The sequence below is a fragment of the Somniosus microcephalus genome, unplaced genomic scaffold (assembly GCF_052327205.1).
Source record: "Somniosus microcephalus isolate GS21.2 unplaced genomic scaffold, FLI_Smic_1.0 scaffold37, whole genome shotgun sequence".
In the NCBI taxonomy this organism is placed as follows: Eukaryota; Metazoa; Chordata; class Chondrichthyes; order Squaliformes; family Somniosidae; genus Somniosus; species Somniosus microcephalus.
In genome coordinates this window covers 726,113-752,724 of record NW_028225224.1, presented here as the reverse complement: position 1 = coordinate 752,724, position 26,612 = coordinate 726,113, and the positions used below count along the sequence as shown (strand labels likewise).

The following is a 26,612-nucleotide window of genomic DNA, read 5'->3' as shown; positions in this document are numbered from 1 at the left end:
AGTCTTTTATAAACACTTAACTAGTAAAAGGGCAGTCAAAGGAAGGGAGGGGCTGATTGGGGACCTAAAGGGAGATTGTCTTGTGGAGGCAGAGGGCTGGGCTGAGGGACTAAATGAGAACTTTGCATCTGTCTTCACTGGAGAAGAGGATGCTGCCAATGTAGCAGTAAAGGAGGAGGCCGGAGCGATACTGGGCAGGATACAAATAGATAAAGAGGAGGGACTTCAAAGGTTGGCAGTCCTCAAAGTAGAAAAGTCACCGGTCCGGATGGGATTTGTCCTCGGTTACTGAGGGAAGTAGGGGTGAAAATTGCGGAGGCTCCGGCCACAATCTTCCAATCCTCCTTGGACATGGGGGTGGTGCCAGAGGACAGGAGGATTGCAAATGTTACAGCCCTGTTTAAAATAGGGGAGAGGGATAAACCCGGCAACTACAGGCCAGTCAGCCGAACGTCGGAGGTGGGGAAACTTTTAGAGACAATAATCCGGGACAAAATTCATTGGTCCTTAGAAAACTACCATGGGATTAAAGGGATCAAGGGATATGGGGAGAGTTGGAATAAATGGGTCTTTTTCTGAGTGGCAGGCAGTGACTAGTGGGGTACCGCAGGGATCGGTCCTTGAACCCCAGCTATTCACAATATATATTAATGATCTAGACGAGGGAACTAGATGTAATATCTCCCAGTTTGCAGACGACACAAAGCTGGGTGGGCGTGTGTGTTGTGAGGAGGATGCTGAGAAACTCCAGCATGATTTGGACAGGTTGGGTGATTGGGCAGATGCATGGCAGATGCAGTATAATGTGGATAAATGCAAGGTTATCCACTTTGGTGGCAAAAACAGGAAGGCAGATTATTATCTGAATGGCAGATTATTATCTGAATGGCAATAGATTGGGAGAAGGGGAAGTGCAACGAGACCTGGGCATCCTTGCGCACCAGTCGCTGAAAGTAAGCATGCAGGTGCAGCAGGCGGTTAAGAAGGCAAATGGTATGTTGGCCTTCGTAGCGAGAGGGTTCGAGTACAGGAACAAGAATGTTTTGCTGCAGTTGTACAGGGCCTTGGTGAGACCACACCTTGAGTATTGTGTGCAGTTTTGATCACCTTATCTGAGGAAGGATGTTCTTGCCATGGAGGGAGTGCAGCGAAGATTCACCAGACTGATACCTGGGATGGCAGGAATGACGTATGGGGAGAGATTGGGTCGATTGGACTTGTACTCGCTGGAGTTTAGAAGAATGAGAGGGGATCTCATTGAAACTTATAAAATTCTAATAGGACTAGACAGACTAGATGCAGGAAGGATGTTCCCGATGGCCGGGGAGTCCAGAACCAGGGGTCACAGTCTAAGGATTAGGGGTAAGCCATTTAGGACAGAGATGAGGAGGAATTTCTTCACCCAGAGAGTGGTGAACCTGTGGAATTCTCTACTACAGAAGGCAGTGGAGGCCAATTCATTAAATATATTCAAGAAGGAGTTAGATATATTTCTTAAGGCTAAAGTGATCAAGGGATATGGGGAGAAGGCAGGGACGGGGTACTGAATTTGGATGATCAGCCATGATCTCATTAAATGTCAGAGCAGGCTCGAGGGGCCGAATGACCTACTCCTGCTCCTATCTTCCATGTTTCTATATTTCTATTACTCTCACTATTACCTCAATGCTAATGAATCAGGGGGAAACTCTCCACTGGCTGGAGTCAGACCGAGCATAAAGGAAGATGATCTTGGTGGTTGGAGGTCAATCATCACCGCCCCAGGACATCGCTGCAGGAGTTCCTCAGGGCAGTGTCCTCGGCCCAACCCTCTTCAACTGCTTCATCAATGACCTTCCCTCCAACATAAGGTCAGAAGTAGGAATGTTCACTGATGACTGCACAGTATTCAGTGCCATTCACAACTCCTCAGATAATGAAGCAGTCCATGCCCGCATGCAACAAGACCTGGACGACATTCAGGCTTGGGCTGATAAGTGGCAGGTAACATTCGCACCACACAAGTGCCAGGCAATGACTATCTCCGACAAGCGAGCATCTAATCACCGCCCCTTGACATTCAACGGCATTCCCATCACCGAATCCCCCACCATCAACATCCCGGGGGTCACCATTGACCAGAAACTTAACTGGACCAGCCACATAAATACTGTGGTTACAAGAGCAGGTCACAGGCTGGGTATTCTGTGGCGAGTGTCTCACCTCCTGACTCCCCAAAGCCTTTCCACCCTCTGCAAGGCACAAGTCAGGAGTGTGATGGAATACTCTCCACTTGTCTGGATGAGTGCAGCTCCAACAACACTCAAGAAGCTCAACACCACCCAAGACAAAGCAGCCTGCTTGATTGGCATCCCATCCACCACCTTAAACATTCACTCCCTCCACCACTGGTGTACCGTGGCTGCAGTGTGTACCATCTACAAGATGTACAGCAGCAACTCGCCAAGGCTTCTTCGGCAGCACCTCCCAAACCGACAACCTCGTCTACCTGGAAGAACAAGGACAGCAGGTGCATGGGAACACCTGATAGAATACACAGATCCCTGAAGGCAGCAGGACAGGCAGAAAAGGTGGTTAAAAAGGCTTATGGGATACTTGCCTGCATCAGCCGAGGCATAGAATATAAGAGCAGGGAGGTTATGATGGAGCTGTACAAAACGTTAGTTAGGCCACAGCTGGAATACTGTGTGCAGTTCTGCTCGCCACACTATAGGAAGGATGTGATTGCATTGGAGAGGGTGCAGAGGAGATTCACCAGGATGTTACCTGGGCTGGAGCGCTTCAGCTATGAAGAGAGACTGGACAGACTGGGGTTGTTTTCCTTAGAGCAGAGAAGGCTGAGGGGGAACCTGATTGAGGTGCACAAAATTTTGAGGGGCATAGATAGGGTAGATAGAAAGGAACTTTTCCCCTTAGTAGAGGGGTCAATAACCATTAGTTTCAAGGTAAGGGGCAGGAGGTTTAGAGGGGATTTGAGGAAAAACTTTTTTCCCCAGAGGGTGGTTGGAATCTGGAACTCACTGCCTGAAAGGGTGGTAGAGGCAGGAACTCTCACAACATTCAAGAAGCATTTAGATGAGCACTTGAACCGCCATAGCATACAAGGCTACGGACCCAGTGCTGGAAAATGGGCTTAGAATAGACAGGGATTGATGGCCGGTGTAGACACGATGGGCCAAAGGGCCTCTTTCTGTGCTGTATAACTCTATGACTCTATGACCACCAACTCCAAGTCAGACACCATTCTGACTTGGAAGTATATTGCCATTCCTTCATCGGCGCTGGGTCAAAGTCCTGGAACTCCCTCCCTAACAGCACTGTGGGAGTACCTTCACCACACGGACAGCAGCGGTTCAAGAAGGCGGCTCACCACCACCTTCTCAAGGGCAATTAGGGATGGGCAATAAATGCTGGCCTTGCCAGCAACGCCCACATCCCATGAACGAATTTTAAAAAACGTCATCCCATAACACGCGTACAAGGGCTCAGTAATGTTTAATTCATCAGAAAAAGACGAAGTACAACAACATACTGGTCAGCTTAACAGAATCTCATCATATTTATGAAGCCACAAACTTAAAATAGTCACTAATAAATCCAGTAATGAATTCAGGAGAAATGTCTTTACCCAGAGAATGGTGAGAATGGGGAACTCGCTACCACAGGGAGTAGTTGTGGGGAAGCCACACAAGGGAGAAAGGAATGGGAGGAGATGTTGATCGGGTTAATTGAAGTAGGGTGGGTGTGGGGTATAAACACCGGCATGGACCAGTTGGGCTGAATGGCCTGTTTCTGTGCTGTACATTCTATGTAACACCATCAACAATCAATCGAAGGGAATCATCAGCACAACAGATTGATAGATTAAACAGCAGTCCAAGAATTTATAAAACATTCATCCATTCCATGTTCATGTCACCCCAGCTGTCTCCAGGGCCCTGTGCTACAGATCAGTGTGAACTCGCTGGTGTCTCTTCAGCTCCCCGGAGCTTTTAAAGCTCTTAGCACAGTCAGAGCATTTAAATGGTCTCTCATCAGTGTGAACACGCTGGTGTCCATTCAGATTCCTGGAGCTTTTAAAGCTCTTAGCACAATCAGAGCATTTAAATGGTCTCTCATCAGTGTGAACAAGCTGGTGTCTCTTCAGCTCCCCGGAGCTTTTAAAGCTCTTAGCACAGTCAGAGCATTTAAATGGTCTCTCATCAGTGTGAACACACTGGTGTCTCTTCAGCTCCCCGGAGCTTTTAAAGCTCTTAGCACAATCAGAGCATTTAAATGGTCTCTCATCAGTGTGAACAAGCTGGTGTCTCAGCAAGGTAGATGAATCAGTGAATCCCTTCCCACACATGGAGCAGGTGAACGCCCTCTCACCAGTGTGAACGTGCTGGTGTTTCTTCAGATCCCCAGAGCTTTTAAAGCTCTTCCCACAGTCAGAGCATTTAAATGGTCTCGCATCGGTGTGAACCAACTGGTGTTGCTTCAGATCCCCAGAGGTTTTAAAGCTCTTGCCACAGTCAGAACATTTAAATAGTCTCTCATCAGTGTGATATTGCTGGTGTCTCAACAGGTTTGATGACTGAGTGAATCCCTTCCCACACACGGAGCAGGTGAACGGTCTCTCATCAGTGTGAACTTGCTGGTGTGTCAGCAGGTGGGATGACTGAGTGAATCCCTTCCCACACACGGAGCAGGTGAATGGCCTCTTCCCAGTGTGAACTCGCTGGTGTCGCTTCAGATCCCCAGAGGTTTTAAAGCTCTTCCCACAGGCAGAACATTTAAATAGTCTCTCATCAGTGTGAACTCGCTGGTGTGTCAGTAGGTGGGATGACCGAGTGAATCTCTTCCCACACATGGAGCAGGTGAACAGAATCTCTCCTGCTCTCTCCAGCTGGTGTCTCTTCAGATCCTGGGACCTTTTAAATCTCTTCCCACAGTCAGAACATTTAATGTGAACAAGCTGGTGTCTCAGGAGGGTGGCAGAATGAGAGAATCGCTTCAAAAACACAGAGCAGGTCAACGGTCTCTCATTGGTGTGGACAAGCTGATGTCTCAGCAGCACGGAGGGTGCAATTAATCCCTTCCCACACACGGAGCGGGTTAAAGGTCTCTCCCTCATGTGATATTGCTGGTGTATCATCGGAGCGGATGACTGAGTGAATCCCTTCTGGAACACGGGGCCGGTGAACGGGCTCTCCTCAGTGTGTAGCCACTGCTGTTGCTTCAGGTACTTGTAGATTTTGAAGTTCTTCCCACACTCAGAACATTTAAAAGGTCTCTCATCAGTGTGAACTCGCTGGTGTGTCAGCAGATTGGAGGAGCAATTGAATCAGGTCCTGATGAATCGAGCGACTCTGTCTGTTCTTGACGTGATGTTCGGTCTGAGCTTCCTGGCTGTAAATGCTCCACTTCTAAAACCCTGTAAAAGGAGTGTAGAAAGGGGTAAGAGGGAGAATGTTGCCTCATGTCCCTCTTTCCCAGCCCAGGGGCAGTGAAGCTGATTTTCAGGCCCCAGCTGCTGCACAGGTTACATATGAACATACGAATTAGGAGCAGGAGTAGGCCACTCGGCCCCTCGAGCCTGCTCCGCCATTCAATAAGATCATGGCTGATCTGATTACTCCACATTCCCACCTACCCCCGATAACCTTTCACCCCCTTCCTTATCAAGAATCTATCTACCTCTGCCTTAAAAATATTCAAAGACTCTGCTTCCACCGCCCTCTGAGGAAGAGAGTTTCAAAGACTCACGACCCTCTGAGAAAAAAATTCTCCTCATCTCCGTCTTAAATGGGCGACCCCTTATTTTTAAACAGTGACCCCTAGTTCTAGATTCTCCCACAAGAGGAAACATCCTCTCCACATCCACCCTGTCCAGACCCCTCAGGATCTTATATGTTTCAATCAAGTCACCTCTTACTCTTCTAAACTCCAGCAGATACAAGCCTCGCCTGTCCAACCTTTCCTCATAAGACAACCCGCCCATTCCAGGTATTAGTCTAGTAAACCTTCTCTGAACTGCTTCCAATGCATTTACATCCTTCCTTAAATAAGGAGACCAATACTGTACACAGTGCTCCAGATGTGGTCTCACCAATGCCCTGTATAACTGAAGCATAACCTCCCTACTTTTGTATTCAGTTTCCCTCGCAATAAACAATAACATTCTATTAGCTTTCCTGATTACTTGTTGTACCTGAATACTAACCTTTTGCGATTCATGCATTAGGACACCCAGATCCCTCTGCATCTCAGAGCTCTGCAATCTTTCACCATTTAGATAATATGCTTCTTTTTTATTCTTCCTGCCAAAATGGACAACTTCACATTTTCACACATTATACTCCATTTGCCAGATCTTTGCCCACTCACTTAACCTATCTCCCTTTGTAGCCTCCTTATGTCCTCTTCACAATTTACTTTCCTACCTATCTTTGTGTCATCAGCAAATTTAGCAACCATGCCTTCGGTCCCTTCATCCAAGTCATTTATATAAATTGTAAAAAGTTGAGGTCCCAGCACTGATCCCTGTGGCACACCACTCGTTACATCTTGCCAACCAGAAAATGACCGATTTATGCCTACTCTCTGTTTCCTATTAGCTAGCCAACCTTCTAGCCATGCCAATATGTTACTCTCTAAACCATGAGCTTTTATTTTCCGCAATAACCTTTGATGTGGCACTTCATCAAATGCCTTCTGGAAATCTAAGTACAGTACATCCACCGGTTCCCCTTTATCCACAGCACATGTTACTTCCTCAAAGAACGCCAATAAATTGGTTAAACATGATCTCCCTTTCACAAAACCATGTTGACTCTGCCTGATTACCTTGAACTTTTCCAAGTGCCCTGCTATAACGTCTTTAATAATAGCTTCTAACATCTTCCCTATGACAGATGTTAAGCTAACTGGCCTGTAGTTTCCTGCTTTCTGTCTCCCTCCCTTTTTGAATAAAGGAGTTACATTCGCTATTTTCCAATCTAATGGAACCTTCCCCAAATCTAGGGAATTTTGGAAAATTAAAACCAATGCATCAACTATCTCACTAGCCACTTCTTTTAAGACCCTAGGATGAAGTCCATCAGGACCCGGGGACTTGTCAGCCCACAGCTCCAACAATTTGCTCAGTACCACTTCCCTGGTGATTGTAATTTTCTTGAGTTCCTCCCTCCCTTCCATTTCCTGATTTACAGCTATTTCTGGGATGTTACTTGAATCCTCTATAGTGAAGACCGATGCAAAATACCTGTTCAATTCAACTGCCATCTCCTTATTCCTGGGCCTTGGGACAGGGTCACTGGCAAGGCTTGGAAGCTAAGCAGAGCCAGGCCTGGTTAGTACCTGGAGGGGTGACCATCAGGGAAGACCAGGTGCAGAAGGTCACGGAAGGAGCCCTGAGGCGGGGCGGTTGGTGAGAAGGTCACGGAAGGAGCCCCGGGAGGGGCGGCTGGTGAGCAGGCCCGGGCGTTGGGCTGAAGATTGTCGGACAGGAGGAATGGTGGAAATGGAATGGCGGCGCGCACAGACGCAGCGGCTTTGCTTCTCCCAGGACGGTGCTATTTACGTTTAATGTTAATGTTATTTGTACTGGACTCATGGGAGCTTGCAAGATCACATTTCGTTGTTCATGTACTTGTGCATTGTACAATGACAATAAAGTTGAATTATTATTATTATTTTCCATTATTAATTCCCCAGTCTCACTTTCTATAGGACCAGTGCTCACTTTGTTAACTCTTTTCCTTTTTAAATATCTATAGAAACTCTTACTATCTGTGTTTATATTTCTAGCTAGCTTTCTCTGGTACTCTCATTTTTCTCTCCTTATTAATCTTTTAGTCATTCTTTGCTGTTTTTTATATTCTGTCCAATCTTCTGACCTGCCAGCCATCTTTGCACAATTATATGCTTTTTCTTTAAGTCTGATACTATCTTTAACTTTTTTAGTTAACCACGGATGGTGGGTCCTCCCCTTGGAAATTTTCTTTCTCGTTGGAATGTATCTATTCTGTGTATTCTGAAATATCCCCTTAAATGTCTGCCACTGCGACTCTATTGACCTATCCCTTAACCTAATTTGCCTGTTCACTTTAGCTAGCTCTGCTTTCATGCCCTCTTAATTGCCCTTATTTAAGTTTAAAATACTAGTCTTGGACCCATTCTTCTCTCCCTCAAACTGAAGGTAAAATTCAATCATATTATGATCGCTGCTACCTAGGGGTGCCTTCACTATGAAGTCATTAATTAATCCTATCTCATTGCACAATACCAGGTCTGGTATAGCCTGCTCTCTGGTTGGTTCCAGAACGTGCTGTTCTAAGAAACTATCCCGAAAACATTCTATGAACTCCTCATCTAGGTTACCTTTGCCCATCTGATTTTTCCAGTCTATATGTAGATTAAAATCCCCCATGATTATAGCCATACCTTTCTGACAAGCTCCCATTATTTCTTCCTTTATACTCCATCCTACCGTGTGGTTACTGTCAGGGGGCCTGTACACCACTCCCACAAGTGACTTCTTGCCTTTATCATTTCTCATCTTAACACGCAGGTGCAGCAAGCAATTAGGAAAGCAAATGGTACGTTAGTCTTTATTACAAATGAATTGGAGTATAAGAGTAAAGTCTTACCGCAATTATACAGGGCCTTGGTGAGACCACACCTGGAGTATTGTGTACAGTTTTGGTCTCCTTACCTAAGGAAGGATATACTTGCCTTAGAGGGAGTGCAACGAAGGTTCACCAGACTGATTCCTGGGATGGGGGGGATTGTCCTATGAGGAGAGATTGAGGAGACTGGGCCTATATTCCCATGAATTTTGAAGAATGAGAGGTGATTTCATTGGAACATCTACAATTCTTACAGGGCTTGACAGGGTAGATGCTGGGAGACTGTTTCCCCTGGCTGGGGAGTCTAGAACCAGGGGTCACAGTCTCAGAATAAGGGGTCGGCCATTTAGGACTGAGATGAGGAGAAATTTCTTCACTCAGAGGGTTGTGAATCTTTGGAATTCTCTGCCCCAGAGGGCTGTGGAGGCTCAGTCATTGAGTATAATCAAGGCTGAGATCGATAGATTTTTGGACTCATGGGGAATTGAGGGATATGGGGATCGGGCGGGAAGGTGGGGATGAGGTAGAAGATCAGCCATGATCTTATTGAATGGCGGCGCAGGCTCAAAGGGCCGAATGGCCTGCTCCTGCTCCTATTTCTTATGTTCTTAAGAAAGCTGTTTGCTATAGCCTGCTGCCCCACGACAAATACACAGAGGATTTCAGTTACGTGGAGAGACTGGAGAAGCTGGGATTGTTCTCCTTGGAGCAGAGAAGGTGCAGCGGAGATTTAATAGAGGTGTTCAGAACATGAAGGGTTTTGATAGAGTAAATAGGAGCATGGGAACAGGAGGAGGCCATTCAGCCCCTCCGGCCTGTTCCGCCATTCAATGAGATCATGGCCGATCTGTGTCTTAACTCCACCCACCTGCCTTGGCTCCATATCCCTTTGCTCCCTTGTCTAGCAAAAATCTATCGCTCTGGGATTTAAAATGATTAATTGAGCTGGCATCGACTGCTTTCTGTGGGAGAGGGTTCCACACTTCTACCACCCTTTGTGTGAAGAAGTGTTTCCCAACTTCTCTCCTGAATGGCCTGGCTCTGATTTAAAGGTGATGTCCCCTTGTCCTCGACTCCCCCACCGGCGGAAAAAGTTTCTCTCGATCTACTCTACCAATTCCTTTCAAAATCCTAAAATCCTCAATCACTCCTTAACCTTCTAGATTCCAGGGAACACAAGCCTAGTTTATGTAATCTCTCCTCATAATCTAACCCTTGGAGCCCGGGTAACATTCTGGTGAATCTGTGCTGCACTCCTTCCAAGGCCAATATACCCTTTCTGAGGTGCGGTGCCCAGAACTGTACACAGTGCTCCAGGGAGTTCCTGGGAGTTAATGTGCGTAGGTCCCTGAAGGTGGCAGGACATATTGAGAGAGTGGTTAACAAAGCATATGGGATCTTGGGCTTCATAAATAGAGGTATTGAGTACAAAAGTAGAGAAGTTATGCTGAACCTTTATAAAGCGCTGGTTAGGCCACAACTGGAGTATTGCGTCCAGTTCTGGTCACCACACTTTAGGAAGGATGCGAAGGCCCTTGAGAGGGTGCAGAGGAGATTTACCAGAATGGTTCTGGGGATGGGGGATCTTAGCTACAAGGACAGTTTGGAGAAGCTGGATTTGTTTTCATTAGAGCAAAGGAAGTTGAGGGGTGATTTGATAAGATTATGACCGGTTTGGATAGGCTAGACGGGGAAAGGCTGTTCCCACTAGTTGATGGTACAAGGACTAGGGTTTTGGGCAAGAGATACAGGGGGGGTGTGAGGGAAAACTTTTTTACGCAGCGAGTGGTGATGACCTGGAACTCGCTGCCGATGGAAGTGGTGGAAGCGGAGACACTCAATGTTTTCAAGGGGAGACTGGATAGGCAGCTGAGGGAAATAAACTTGCAGGGCTACGGGGATAGAGCGGGGGAATGGGACTGACTGGATTGTATACTGAGAGCCGGCACGGACTCGATGGGCCGAATGGCCTCCTTCTGTGCCGTTATGACTCTGTGACTCTCTGGGCTCTAACCCGGGCTTTGTATAGCTGTAGCTTATAAGGAGAAACTGTTTCCAGTGGCAGGAGGGTCGGTAACCAGAGGACACAGATATAAGGTCATTGACAAAAGAACCAGAGGCGAGGTGAGGAGAATTTTATTGACGCAGCGAGTTGTTGTGATCTGGAATGCGCTGCCTGAAAGGGCGGTGGAAGCAGAGTCAATAATAACGTTCACTGGGGAATTGGATAAATACTTCAAGGGGAAACATTTGCAGGGCTATGGGGAAAGAGCAGGGGAGTGGGACTAAATGGAGAGCTCTTTCAAAAGAGCCGGCACAGGCACGATGGGCTGAATGGCCTCCTTCTGTGCTGTATGATTCTAGGAGCCACTCCTAGAGTGGAGTGGTGCCCGCAGGGATCGCTTGGCAGGAAATTGGGAGGAGGTGGTTCACACGCAGACAGCACCTGATTTCGAGACGCTGTCCTTTTAAAATTGGTCCTCCACAGGCAAGGAGGGACTCGGTCCCTTTAATGAAAATCACATTGAAAAGGAGCGTCCCTGTCCCTTTAAGAGCCCTCCACCCACCATTCCCACCTTTTTGGTAAAGTCTTTGAAATTAATAATAAAAGTTCATGCAGAAAAAATGTGAGTGTGTGTCTGACTGTATTTTAGTGAGTATCTGTGTCTGTCTGACTGTATGTGTGTGTGTCTGTGTAGAATAGCATCATAGAATGATGCCGCACAGAAGGAGGCCATTCGGCCCATCGTGCCTGTGCTGGCTCTTTGAAAGAGCGATCCAATTAATCCCACTCCCCCTGCTCTTTCCCCAAAGCCCTGTAAATGTTTTCCCTTCAAGTACTTAGCTCAGTCTCTTTTGAATTATAATATCGAATCTGCTTCCACCGCCCTTTCAGGCAGCGCATTCCAGATCACAACAACTTGGTGTAAAAATCTGTTTCCTCATGTCACCTCTGGTTCTTTTGCCAATCGCCTTAAATCTGGTTTCTGTCCCTTCAGCCATTGGAAACGGTTTCTCCTTATTTACACTCTCAAAATCCATCCTGATTTTGAACAACTCTATCAAATCTCCTCTTCATCTTCTTTGCTTAAGGAGAACAACCCCAGCTTCTCCCGTATCTCCACGTAACTCAAGTTCCTCATCCCTGGTCCCATTCTCGTAAATTTCTTCTGCACCCTCTCTAAGGCCTTGACATCCTTCCTAAAGTGTGGTGCCCAGCGGAAGCCTAGCCAGTGTTTTATAAAGGCTTAGCATAACCTGCTTGCTTTTGTACTCTATTCCTCTATTAATAAAGTCAAGGATCCTGTATACTTTTTTAACAGCCTTCTCAACTTGTCCTGCCACCTTCTAAGATTTGTGTACATACCCCCCGAGGCCTCTCTGTTCCTGCACCCTCTTTAAAACTGGACCATTTAGTTTATATTGCCTCTCCTCATTCTTCCTACCAAAATGAATCACTTCACACTTCTCTACATTAAATTTAATCTGCCACGTTTCTGCCCATTTCACCAGTCTGGCTACATCCTCCTGAAGTCTGTTACTATCCTCATTGTTTACTACATTTCCGAATTTCGTGTCATCTGTAAATTTTGAAATTTTGCCCTGGATCCCCAAGTCCAGGTCATTAATATATATCAAAAAAAGCAGTGGTCCAAATCAATGTTCACGTTAAGTTGCACGGCCGCGCAGCGGTCTGGAGGTCCCGCGCAGCCGGCTCACCACCCTATAAATGGAATAAACGCGCATGCGTGGAAATTTGAATGGGCCGCGCAGCCCGTTAAAAGGGCCATGCACCTCAAAACAAAAGAGGGAACATTGATCCTAATACCGACCCCTGGGCAACATCATTGTTTACCTCCCTCCAGTCTGAAAAGCAACCGTTCACCACTACTCTCTGCTTTCTGTCCCTTGGCAGAAAATTGGGAGGGGGCGAGTGCAAACAGCACCTGCTTTGTCGCCAAGCACTCAGTGGAGCAGGGGATTAGCCCTACTTTAAATGTCAGTCTCTTACATATACATTAATAAAAAGGGAGACGATGTCCCTTTAAAATCGGTCATCCATGGGGACGCGGTCCCTTTAATGAAAATCTCATAGAAAAAGAGAGTGCCTGTCCCTTTAAGAGAACCCCCACCACTCCCATATTTATCTTAAAGTGCTTGAAATTAATAATTAAAAACGCAGAAAATTGGAGAAAAAATATTTTCACTCACATTTGCTCCACAGGGTTTCTTGTTTCTGTTTCATCAATTTAAAAACAAACTGCTTTTTTTACGATCAGCCATGATCGCATTGAATGGCGGAGCAGGCTCGAAGGGCCGAATGGCCGACTCCTGCTCCTATCTTCCATGTTTCCATGTTTAAAACAAGTATCTTCTGTAAAATAAAATTAGTTTGAGCTGTAAAATGGTAAAGGAACATTAAAAATAAACTTTCCCAGGATCACAGATTCTGACCAGGCCGCTTTACAAAATGGCGGCGGGCCGATCCCAGGTCCCTCCTCCTCCTTCGCCGCGATTGGTTGGAGGACCAAAGCCCCTCGGTCGGTCCTCCAGGCTCCGCCTCCCCTCGCTCATTGGTGGAGAGCTCAGTGTCAGTCAGTGCACGCCGGCGACGTCGTGACGTGGCAGGGTGGGCGGTTGGAGCAGGCGGGAAATTAAATTCATTTAAATTAAATCTCCCGTCAGTCTCCTCTGTCCCAATCAGCCGGCGCAAGTCCCGCCCCTCGGGCTCCCCGATTGGTTGGAGGACCCGCCGCCGGCTCGCTCCTCCAGCCCCGCCCGCTCCCTATTGGTCGGAACCTCCCGTCAATCAGGCACTGGGCCCGGGTCCTATCTTCTATGTACTTTCAGTGATGACTTTTATAAACTGGTTTTACAGAAAATTAGAAGAGGAGGGGAGAGATTTGAAGACACTCGGTCCCTTTGTGACTCTAAAGTTGCAGCTGGCCCCGCCCTCTCCTGCTCCACAGGCGACCGGCCCGCACCGCGCATGCTCAGTACAACCCCTGGGCCTCTGTCAATCATCCTCCCCCTCTGAACAGGCCCCGCCCCTCCTCCTACTCCGCATGCGCCGCCGGGCCCAGCTCTCGAAGTTGAACCGCGCAGGGCCTCCGATTCTGGGTCGGCCCGGGCAACCGCGAGTCCGGATCACCGGCGGAAAGTGAGTTTTATGAAGGTTTTTTTTATATATAGCGGAGAGAAGCGCGGGCGAGGAGATAAATAAAAAGAAAATACAAACCGCACCGTCCCAGCGCCCTCCCGGCACCGAGCGGAGTGGATTGAGCGGCTGCAGCCCCTTCTCTGAATGGCCTCTTCCTGTGATGACGTCACAACCAGGCCCCAGGGCCGGGGAGGGAAGGTCCCGCCCCCTAGCCGCGCCGCCATTGGTTGGAGGACCAGGCCGCCCAGTTCAGTCCTCCCAGCTCAGCCCTCTTCCTACTGGTCAGAGCTCCCGTCAGTCAGAATCACAATGTTCCGGCTCACTCCGCCACCCCGCGCGGTTCAAACCGCTCCGTTCGGCGTCCACGGAGGTCCCGCCCGCCCGACTCTCAGGTTTGCTTTTTCTGGTATTTTACTTTATAATCTCGCTCTCCGCTCCCCCCTCACCTCCATTTAAATCGATTCCCCAACACTTTACTTTACCCGGCCGCTGATTTCGCCTCTTTCCCGGGCCGACTTCCGTCTTCTCCCCAGAGGCCCCGCGCAGGCGCACTGGCAGCCTCGTTTTGTGGTGGGGCCGAATGAGCATGCGCGGCCCCGCCTCTCCACATTTAAAGGGACACCCACCCCGTCCACATTTAAAGGGACACCCACCACCTCCACATTTAAAGGGACACACACCACCTCCACATTTAAAGGGACATCCACCCCGCCACATTTAAAGGGACACCCACCTCCTCCACATTTAAAGGGACTCCCTCCCCCCCCTCACATGTCCTCTACTGTGGAGGAGGAATTCCTTGAGTGTTTACGGGATGGTTTCCTGGACCAATATGTCGAGGAACCAACCAGAGATCAGGCCATCTTAGACTGGGTATTATGTAACGAGAAAGGATTAATTAGCAATCTTGTTGTACGAGGCCCCTTGGGTCGGAGTTATCATAATATGATCGAATTCTTCATTAAGATGGAGAATCAAGTTGTTGACTCAGAGACTAGGGTCCTAAATTTAAATAAAGGAAACTACGATGGTCTGAGGAGCAAGTTGGATGGGATTGATTGGGGAATGTCACTCAAAGGGTTGACGGTGGATAGGCAATGGCAAACATTCAAAGACCGCATGGATGAACTACAGAATTTGTTCATCCCAGTTTGGCATAAAAATAAAACTAAAGAGGTGACTCAACCGTGGCTAACAAGGGAAATTAGGGATAGCATAAGATCCAAGGAGAGGACATATAAATTGGGCAGAAAAAACAGTAAACCTGAGGATTCGGAGCAGTTTAGGATTCAACAAAGGAGGGGAAAATAGAATATGAGAGTAAGTTTTCAGGGAACATAAAAACTGACTGACTGTAAAAGCTTTTATAGATATATGAAGAGAAAAAGAACATAAGAAGTAGGAGCAGAAGTAGGCCATATGGCCCCTCGGGCCTGCTCCGCCATTCAATAGGATCATGGCTGATCCGAACCTAGACTCACGTCCACTTCCCTGCCCGCTCCCCATAACCCCTAATTCCCTTATCAGTTAGGAAACTGTCTATCTCCGTTTTAAATTTATTTAATGTCGCAGCTTCCACAACTATCTCAGGTAGCAAATTCCATAGATTTACCACCCTCTGAGTGAAGAAGTTTCTCCTCATCTCAGTTTTGAAACGGCAGCCCCTTATTCTAAGATTATGCCCCCTAGTTCTAGTCTCACCCATCAGTGGAAACATTCTCTCTGCATCCACCCGATCGAGCCCCCTCACAATCTTATATGTTTCGATAAGATCGCCTCTCATTCTTCTGAATTCCAATGAGTAGAGGCCCAACCTACTCAACCTTTCCTCATAAGTCAACCCCCTCATCTCCGGAATCAACCGAGTGAACCTTCTCTGAACTGCCTCGAGAGCAAGTATATCTTTTCTTAAATATGGAAACCAAAACTGCACGCAATATTCCAGGTGTGGCCTCACCTGTATAACTGAAGCAAGACTTCCCTGCTTTTATACTCCACCCCCCTTGCAATAAAAGCCAAGATTCCATTGGCCTTCCTGATCACCTGCTGTACCTGCATACTAACCTGTGTTTCATGCACCAGGACCCCCAGATCCCTTTGTACTGTAGCACTTTGCAGTTTCTCTCCATTTAGATAATAACTTGCTCTTTGATTTTTTCTGCCAAGGTGCATAACCTCACACTTTCCAACATTATATTCCATCTGCCAAATTTCTGCCCACTCACTTAGCCTGCCTATGTCCTTTTGCAGGTTTTTTATGTCCTCCTCACTCACTGCTTTCCCTCCCATCTTTGTATCGTCGGCAAACTTGGATATGTTGCACTCGGTCCCCTCCTCCAAATCGTTAATATAGATTGTAAAGAGTTGGGGTCCCAGCACTGACCCCTGCGGAACACCACTAGTTACTGATTGCCAACCCGAGAATGAACCATTTATCCCAACTCTCTGTTTTCTGTTAGATAGCCAATCTTCCACCCATGCCAGTATATTACCCCCATTCCCATAATTTTTTATCTTGCGTAGTAATCTTTTGTGTGGCACCTTGTCAAATGCTTTTTGGAAGTCCAAATACACCACATCCACTGGTTCCCCTTTATCCACCCTGTTTGTTACATCCTCAAAGAATTCGAGCAAATTTGTCAAACATGACTTTCCCTTTATAAAACCATGCTGACTCTGTCCAATTAAATTATGCTTATCCAAATGTCCTGTTACTGCTTCCTTAATAATGGACTCCAACATTTTACCAACCACAGATGTTAGGCTAACTGGTCAATAGTTTCCAACCTTTTGTCTCCCTCCCTTTTTAAATAAGGGCATTACATTAGCAGTTTTCCAATCTGCTGGGACCTTGCCTGAATCCAGGGAGTTTTGGAAAATTACCACCAATGCATCCACAATCCCCACTGCTACCTCTCTCAAGACCCTAGGATGTCAGCCATCAGGTCCAGGGGATTTATCCACCTTAAGTCATTCAATGGCATTACCATCGCTGAATCCCCCACTATCAACATCCTGGGGGTTACCATTGATCAGAAACTGAACTGGACCAGCCATATAAAGACTGTGGCTACAAGAGCAGGCCAGAGGCTGGGAATTCTGCAGCGAGTGTCTCACCTCCTGACTCCCCAAAGCCTTTCCACCATCTACAAGGCACAAGTCAGGAGTGTGATGGAATACTCTCCACTTGCCTGGATGAGTGCAGCTCCAACAACACTCAAGAAGCTCGACACCATTCAGGATAAAGCAGCCCGTTTGATTGGCACTCCATCCACCACCTTCAACATTCACTCCCTCCACCACCGGCGCACTGTGGCTGCAGTGTGTACCATCTACAAGATGCACTGCAGCAACTCGCCAAAGCTCCTTCAACAGCACCTTCCAAACCCGCGACCTCTACCACTTAGAAGGGCAAGGGCAGCAGACGCATGGGAACATCACCACCTACAAGTTCCCCTCCAAGCCACACACCACCCTGACTTGGACCTGTATCGCCGTTCCTTCACTGTCGCTGGGCCAAAATCCTGGAACTCCCTTCCTAACAGCATTGTGGGTGTACCTACACCATATGGACTGCAGCGGTTCAAGAAGGCGGCTCACCACCATCTTCTCAAGGGCAATTAGGGATGGGCACTAAATGCAGGCCTAGCCAGCGACGCCCACATCCCATCAATGAATATTTTTTTTTTTTTTAAAGTCCCATTATCTTACCGAGTACCACCTCCTCAGTGATTTTAATCGTATTTAGCTCCTCCCCCCCATAGCCCCCTGTTTGTCCAGTGTTGGGATATTTTTAGTGTCCTCTACTGTAAAGACTGATACAAAATATTTGTTCAGCGTTTTTGCCATCTCCATGTTCCCCACTACTAACTTCCCAGTCTCGTCCTCTAAGGGACCAACATTCACTTTAGCCACCCTTTTTCTTTTTCTATAACTGAAGAAACTCTTGCTATCTGTTTTTATATTTTTTGCTAGTTTACTTTCATAATCTATCTTCCCTTTCTTAATTAATGTTTTAGTTATTCTTTGCTGGCTTTTAAATACTTCCTAATCTTCTATCCTCCCACTAGATTTGGCTACTTTATATGCCCTTGTTTTCAGTCGGATACTATCCTTTATTACTTTACATAGCCACGGATGGCTGGCTTTTCTTTTACGCCCCTTTTTAGTCAGTGGAATATATTTTTCTTGAAAGTTGTGAAATATCTCCGTGAATGTACACCACTGCTCATTTGCCGTCTTGCACCTTAATCTATTTTCCGAGTCCACTTTAGTCAACTCTGCTCTCATACCTTCATAGTCTCCTTTATTTAAGCTTAGTACGCTGGTTTGAGATCCAACTCTCTCACCCTCCAACTGAATTTGGAATTCAACCATGTTATGGTCACTCATTCCAAGGGGATCCTTTACTAGGACATTTTTTATTAATCCTATCTCATTACACAGGACCAGATCTAAGATTGCCTGGGACAGTGTAGAGGGAGCTTTGCTCTGTATCTAACCCGTGCTGTACCTGCCCTGGGAGTATTTGATGGGACAGTGTAGAGGGAACTTTACTCTGTATCTAACCCATGCGCTACCTGCCCTCATGAGCAAATTTGGCCAGGGTAAATAAAATCAGAGAGTTAAATGCGTGGCTCAAAGACTGGTGTGGGAGAAATGGGTTTTGCTTCTTGGGACATTGGCACCAGTACTGGGACAGGAGAGAGCTGTTCCATTGGGACGGAGTTCACTTGGCCAGTGCTGGGACTAGAATCCTGGCGAATCGAATAACTAGGGCTGTCGAGAGGGCTTTAAACTAATTAGTGGCGAGGAGGTTTCAAGAGAGCCTGGTTGGTTCAGTAACATACTGCTCAAGGAACCCATCCCTAATTCACTCTATGAACTCTTCCGCAAGGCTGCCCTGCCCAATTTGATTTGTCCAGTCAATATGAAAGTTAAAATCTCCCATGATTACAGCTGTTCCCTTATTACAAGCCCCAACTATTTCCTGATTTATACTCCGACCAATAGAGTTGCAACTGTTAGGAGACCTATAGACTATGCCCACTAGTGATTTTTTCCCCTTATTATTCCTTATTTCCACCCAAACCGTTTCACTATCCTGATCCTTTGACCCAATATCATTTCTCACTATTGCAGTGATTCCATCCTTTATTAACACAGCCACCCCACCTCCTTTTCCTTCCTGTCTGTCCTTCCTAATAGTCAAATACCCCTGGATGTTTAGTTCCCAGTCATGGTCACCCTGCAGCCATGTCTCCATAATGGCCACCAGATCATACCCATGTGTAGATATTTGTACCGTCAACTCATCTATTTTGTTACGAATGCTGCGTGCATTCAGATAAAGAACTTTTAAATATGTTTTGTGACAATTTATTCCTGCTTTTACCCCCTTTACTACTTTACCTTTATCTTTATATATTCTGTCCCTTCCTGACACACTCTGGTTTTTAATTCCCCCACTGCTACCTTGCTCTATTGCCTTCTCCGCTAACATTTTAATTTTTCGCTCTCTTGAAACCTCCCCCCCACTAATTAGTTTAAAGCCCTCTCCACAGCACTAGTTATTCGATTCACCAGGATTCTGGTCCCAGCACTGGCCAAGTGAAGTCCGTCCCAACGGAACCGCTCTCTCCTGTCCCAGTACTTGTGCCAGTGTCCCAAGAAGCAAAACCCATTTCTCCCCCACCAGTCTTTGAGCCATGCATTTAACATTCTGATTTTATTTACCCTAGCCAAATTTGCTCGTGAGGGCAGGTGCAGCATGGGTTAGATACAGAGTAAATCTCCCTCTATACTGTTCCATCAAACACCCCCAGGGCAGGTACAGCACGGGTTAGATACAGAGTAAAGCTCCCTCTACACTGTCCCATCAAACACTCCCAGGGCAGGTATAGCACGGGTTAGATACAGCGTAAAGCTTCCTGTACACTGTCCCATCAAACACTCCCAGGGCAGGTACAGCACGGGTTAGATACAGAGTAAAGCTCCCTCTACACTGTCCCATCAAACACTCCCAGGGCAGGTACAGCACGGGTTAGATACAGAGTAAAGCTCACTCTACACTGCCCCATCAACCACTCCCAGGGCAGGTACAGCACGGGTTAGATAAAGAGTAAAGATCCCTCTACACTGTCCCATCAATCACTCCCAGGGCAGGTACAGCACACGTTAGACACGGACTAAAGCTCCCTCTACACTGTCCCATCAAACACTCCCAGGGCAGGTACAGCACGGGTTAGATACAGAGTGAACCTTCCTCTACACTGTCCCATCAAACACTCCCAGGGCAGGTGCAGCATGGGTTAGATACAGAGTAAAGCAAAGATTATTATTTGAATGGCAATAGATTGGGAGAAAGGGAAGTGCAAAGAGACCCGGGTGTTATTGTGCACCAGTCGCTGAAGGTAAGCATGCAGGTGCAGCAGGCGGTTAAGAAGGCAAATGGTATGTTGGCCTTCGTTGCAAGAGGGTTCGAATACAGGAACAGGGCCTTGGTGAGAACGCACCTTGAGTATCGTGTACAGTTTTGGTCACCTTACCTGAGGAAGGACGTTCTTGCCGTGGAGGGAGTGCAGCGAAGATTCACCAGGCTGATACCTGGGATGACAGGAATGACGTATGAGGAGAGATTGGGTCGATTCGGCTTATACTCACTGGAGTTTAGAAGATTGAGAGGGGATCTCATTGAAACCTATAAAATTCTGTCAGGTCTGGACAGACTAGATGCAGGAAGGATGTTTCTGATGGCTGGGGAGTCCAGAACCAGGGGTCATAGTCTAAGGATAAGGGGTAAGCCATTTAGGACTGAAATGAGGAGGAATTTCTTCACCCAGGGAGTGGTGAACCTGTGGAATTCGCTGCCACAGAGGGCGGTGGAGGCCAGTTCATTAAATATATTCAGGAAAGAGTTGGATATATTTCTTCAGGCTAAAGGGATCAAGGGATATGGAAAGAAAGTAGGGGCAGGGTACTGAATTTGGATGATCAGCCATGATCTCATTGAATAGCGGAGCAGGCTCGAAGTGCCGAATGGCCTACTCCAGCTCCTATCTTCTGTGTTTCTATGTTTATGTTTCTATGTTTCTCTACACTGTTCCATCAAACACTCCCAGGGCAGGGACAGCACGGGTTAGATACAGAGTGAAGCTCCCTCTACACTGTCTCATCAAATACTCCCAGGGCAGGTACAGAACAGGTTAGATACAGAGTAAAGCTCCCTCTACACTGTCCCATCAAACACTCCCAGGGCAGGTACAGCACGGGTTAGACACAGAGTAAAGCTCCCTCTACACTGTCCCAACAAACACTCCCAGGGCAGGTACAGCACGGGATAGATACAGAGTAAAGCTCCCTCTACAATGTCCCATCAAACACTCCCAGGGCAGGTACAGCACGGGTTAGATACAGAGTAAAGCTCCCTCTGCAATGTCCCATCAAACACTCCCAGGGCAGGTACAGCACGGGTTAGATACAGAGTAAAGCTCCCTCTACACTGTCCCATCAAACACTCCCAGGGCAGGTACAGCACGGGTTAGATACAGAGTAAAGCTCCCTCTACACTGCCCCATCAAACACTCCCAGGGCAGGTACAGCACGGGTTAAATACAGAGTAAAGCTCCCTCTACGCTGTCCCATCAAACACTCCCAGGGCAGGTACAGCACGGGTTAGATACAGAGTAAAGCTCCCTCTGCAATGTCCCATCAAACACTCCCAGGGCAGGTACAGCACGGGTTAGATACAGAGTAAAGCTCCCTCTACACTGTCCCATCAAACACTCCCAGGGCAGGTACAGCACGGGTTAGATACAGAGTAAAGCTCCCTCGACACTGTCCCATCAAACACTCCCGGGGCAGGTACAGCACGGGTTAGATACAGAGTAAAGCTCCCTCTACACTGTCCCATCAAACACTCCCAGGGCAGGTACAGCACGGGTTAGATACAGAGTAAAGCTCCCTCTACACTGCCCCATCAAACACTCCCAGGGCAGGTACAGCACGGGTTAAATACAGAGTAAAGCTCCCTCTACACTGTCCCATCAAACACTCCCAGGGCAGGTACAGCACGGGTTAGATACAGAGTAAAGCTCCCTCTGCAATGTCCCATCAAACACTCCCAGGGCAGGTACAGCACGGGTTAGATGCAGAGTAAAGCTCCCTCTACACTGTCCCATCAAACACTCCCAGGGCAGGTACAGCACGGGTTAGATACAGAGTAAAGCTCCCTCAACACTGTCCCATCAAACACTCCCAGGGCAGGTACAGCACGGGTTAGATACAGAGTAAAGCTCCCTCTACACTGTCCCATCAAACACTCCCAGGGCAGGTACAGCATGAGTTAGATACAGAGTAAAGCTCCCTCTACACTGTCCCATCAAACACTCCCAGGGCAGCTACAGCACAGGTTAGATACAGAGTAAAGCTCCCTCTACAGTGTCCCATCAAACACTCCCAGGGCAGGTACAGCATGGGTTAGATACAGAGTAAAGCTCCCTCTACACTGTCCCATCTAACACTCCCAGGGCAGGTACAGCACAGGTTAGATACAGTGTAAAGCTCCCTCTACACTGTCCCATCAAACACTCCCAGGGCAGGTACAGCACGGGTTAGATACTGAGTAAAGCTCCCTCTACACTGTCCCATCAAACACTCCCAGGGCAGGTACAGCACGGGTTAGATACAGAGTAAAGCTCCCTCTACACTGTCCCATCAAACACTCCCAGGGCAGGTACAGCACGGGTTAGATACAGAGTAAAGCTCCCTCTACACTGTCCCATCAAACACTCCCAGGGCAGGTACAGCACGGGTTAGATACAGAGTAAAGCTCCCTCTACACTGTCCCATCAAATACTCCCAGGGCAGGTACAGCACGGGTTAGATACAGAGTAAAGTTCCCTCTACACTGTCCCATCAAACACTCCCAGGGCAGGTACAGCACGGGTTAGATACGGAGTAAAGCTCCCTCTACACTGTCCCATCAAATACTCCCAGGGCAGGTACAGCACGGGTTAGATACAGAGTAAAGCTCCCTCTACACTGTCCCATCAATCACTCCCAGGGCAGGTACAGCACGGGTTAGATACAGAGTAAAGCTCCCTCTACACTGTCCCATCAAACACTCCCAGGGCAGGTACAGCACGGGTTAGATAAAGAGTAAAGCTCCCTCTACACTGTCCCATCAATCACTCCCAGGGCTGGTACAGCACGGGTTAGATACAGAGTAAAGCTTCCTCTACACTGCCCCATCAACCACTCCCAGGGCAGCTACAGCACGGCTTAGATAAAGAGTAAAGATCCCTCTACACTGTCCCATCAATCGCTCCCAGGGCAGGTACAGCACACGTTAGACATGCAGTAAAGCTCCCTCTACACTGTCCCATCAAACACTCCCAGGGCAGGTACAGCACGGGTTAGATACAGAGTGAACCTTCCTCCACACTGTCCCATCAAACACTCCCAGGGCAGGTGCAGCATGGGTTAGATACAGAGTAAAGCAAAGATTATTATTTGAATGGCAATAGATTGGGAGAAAGGGAAGTGCAAAGAGACCCGGGTGTTATTGTGCACCAGTCGCTGAAGGTAAGCATGCAGGTGCAGCAGGCGGTTAAGAAGGCAAATGGTATGTTGGCCTTCGTTGCAAGAGGGTTCGAATACAGGAACAGGGCCTTGGTGAGAACGCACCTTGAGTATCGTGTACAGTTTTGGTCACCTTACCTGAGGAAGGACGTTCTTGCCGTGGAGGGAGTGCAGCGAAGATTCACCAGGCTGATACCTGGGATGACAGGAATGACGTATGAGGAGAGATTGGGTCGATTCGGCTTATACTCACTGGAGTTTAGAAGATTGAGAGGGGATCTCATTGAAACCTATAAAATTCTGTCAGGTCTGGACAGACTAGATGCAGGAAGGATGTTTCTGATGGCTGGGGAGTCCAGAACCAGGGGTCATAGTCTAAGGATAAGGGGTAAGCCATTTAGGACTGAAATGAGGAGGAATTTCTTCACCCAGGGAGTGGTGAACCTGTGGAATTCGCTGCCACAGAGGGCGGTGGAGGCCAGTTCATTAAATATATTCAGGAAAGAGTTGGATATATTTCTTCAGGCTAAAGGGATCAAGGGATATGGAAAGAAAGTAGGGGCAGGGTACTGAATTTGGATGATCAGCCATGATCTCATTGAATAGCGGAGCAGGCTCGAAGTGCCGAATGGCCTACTCCAGCTCCTATCTTCTGTGTTTCTATGTTTATGTTTCTATGTTTCTCTACACTGTTCCATCAAACACTCCCAGGGCAGGGACAGCACGGGTTAGATACAGAGTAAAGCTCCCTCTACACTGTCCCATCAAACATTCCCAGGGCAGGTACAGTACGGGTTAGATACAGAGTAAAGCTCCCTCTACAATGTCCCATCAAACACTCCCAGGGCAGGTACAGCACGGGTTAGACACAGAGTAAAGCTCCCTCTACACTGTCCCAACAAACACTCCCAGGGCAGGTACAGCACGGGATAGATACAGAGTAAAGCTCCCTCTACAATGTCCCATCAAACACTCCCAGGGCAGGTACAGCACGGGTTAGATACAGAGTAAAGCTCCCTCTACAATGTCCCATCAAACACTCCCAGGGCAGGTACAGCACGGGTTAGATACAGAGTAAAGCTCCCTCTACACTGTCCCATCAAACACTCCCAGGGCAGGTACAGCACGGGTTAGATACAGAGTAAAGCTCCCTCTACACTGCCCCATCAAACACTCCCAGGGCAGGTACAGCACGGGTTAGATACAGAGTAAAGCTCCCACTACACTGTCCCATCAAACACTACCAGGGCAGGTACAGCACGGGTTAGATACAGAGTAAAGCTCCCTCTACACTGTCCCATCAAACACGCCCAGGGCAGGTACAGCACAGGTTAGATACAGAGTAAAGCTCCCTCTACACTGTCCCATCAAACACTCCCAGGGCAGGTACAGCACGGGTTAGACACAGAGTAAAGCTCCCTCTACACTGTCCCAACAAACACTCCCAGGGCAGGTACAGCACGGGATAGATACAGAGTAAAGCTCCCTCTACAATGTCCCATCAAACACTCCCAGGGCAGGTACAGCACGGGTTAGATACAGAGTAAAGCTCCCTCTACACTGTCCCATCAAACACTCCCAGGGCAGGTACAGCACGGGTTAGATACAGAGTAAAGCTCCCTCTACACTGCCCCATCAAACACTCCCAGGGCAGGTACAGCACGGGTTAGATACAGAGTAAAGCTCCCACTACACTGTCCCATCAAACACTACCAGGGCAGGTACAGCACGGGTTAGATACAGAGTAAAGCTCCCTCTACACTGTCCCATCAAACACGCCCAGGGCAGGTACAGCACAGGTTAGATACAGAGTAAAGCTCCCTCTACACTGTCCCATCAAACACTCCCAGGGCAGGTACAGCACGGGTTAGATACAGAGTAAAGCTCCCTCTACACTGTCCCATCAAACACTCCCAGGGCAGGTACAGCACGGGTTAGATACTGAGTAAAGCTCCCTCTACACTGTCCCATCAAACACTCCCAGGGCAGGTACAGCACGGGTTAGATACAGAGTAAAGCTCCCTCTACACTGTCCCATCAAACACTCCCAGGGCAGGTACAGCACGGGTTAGATACAGAGTAAAGCTCCCTCTACACTGCCCCATCAAACACTCCCAGGGCAGGTACAGCACGGGTTAAATACAGAGTAAAGCTCCCTCTACACTGTCCCATCAAACACTCCCAGGGCAGGTACAGCACGGGTTAGATACAGAGTAAAGCTCCCTCTGCAATGTCCCATCAAACACTCCCAGGGCAGGTACAGCACGGGTTAGATGCAGAGTAAAGCTCCCTCTACACTGTCCCATCAAACACTCCCAGGGCAGGTACAGCACGGGTTAGATACAGAGTAAAGCTCCCTCAACACTGTCCCATCAAACACTCCCAGGGCAGGTACAGCACGGGTTAGATACAGAGTAAAGCTCCCTCTACACTGTCCCATCAAACACTCCCAGGGCAGGTACAGCATGAGTTAGATACAGAGTAAAGCTCCCTCTACACTGTCCCATCAAACACTCCCAGGGCAGCTACAGCACAGGTTAGATACAGAGTAAAGCTCCCTCTACAGTGTCCCATCAAACACTCCCAGGGCAGGTACAGCATGGGTTAGATACAGAGTAAAGCTCCCTCTACACTGTCCCATCAAACACTCCCAGGGCAGGTACAGCACAGGTTAGATACAGTGTAAAGCTCCCTCTACACTGTCCCATCAAACACTCCCAGGGCAGGTACAGCACGGGTTAGATACTGAGTAAAGCTCCCTCTACACTGTCCCATCAAACACTCCCAGGGCAGGTACAGCACGGGTTAGATACAGAGTAAAGCTCCCTCTACACTGTCCCATCAAACACTCCCAGGGCAGGTACAGCACGGGTTAGATACAGAGTAAAGCTCCCTCTACACTGTCCCATCAAACACTCCCAGGGCAGGTACAGCACGGGTTAGATACAGAGTAAAGCTCCCTCTACACTGTCCCATCAAATACTCCCAGGGCAGGTACAGCACGGGTTAGATACAGAGTAAAGTTCCCTCTACACTGTCCCATCAAACACTCCCAGGGCAGGTACAGCACGGGTTAGATACGGAGTAAAGCTCCCTCTACACTGTCCCATCAAATACTCCCAGGGCAGGTACAGCACGGGTTAGATACAGAGTAAAGCTCCCTCTACACTGTCCCATCAATCACTCCCAGGGCAGGTACAGCACGGGTTAGATACAGAGTAAAGCTCCCTCTACACTGTCCCATCAAACACTCCCAG

The 26,612-nt window shown here is 47.9% G+C and overlaps 1 protein-coding gene across 2 annotated transcripts in view; it reads right to left on the bottom strand.

Moving 5' to 3' along the window:
- Positions 1 to 14,362, bottom strand: part of LOC147083856 (uncharacterized) — a 131,811-nt gene extending 117,449 nt beyond the window's left edge. Inside the window, exons 1-2 of one of the 2 annotated variants that reach the window (XM_085980094.1) lie at positions 14,220 to 14,362; positions 12,825 to 12,987 (exon numbers count right to left, since the gene is read on the bottom strand). The gene's annotated coding sequence lies outside the window, so the exon portion shown is untranslated. The remainder of the gene's footprint in view (positions 1 to 12,824; positions 12,988 to 14,219) is intronic. The other variant, XM_085980095.1, reaches the window with a different exon arrangement.
- Between the last annotated feature and the right edge of the window lie 12,250 nt (positions 14,363 to 26,612).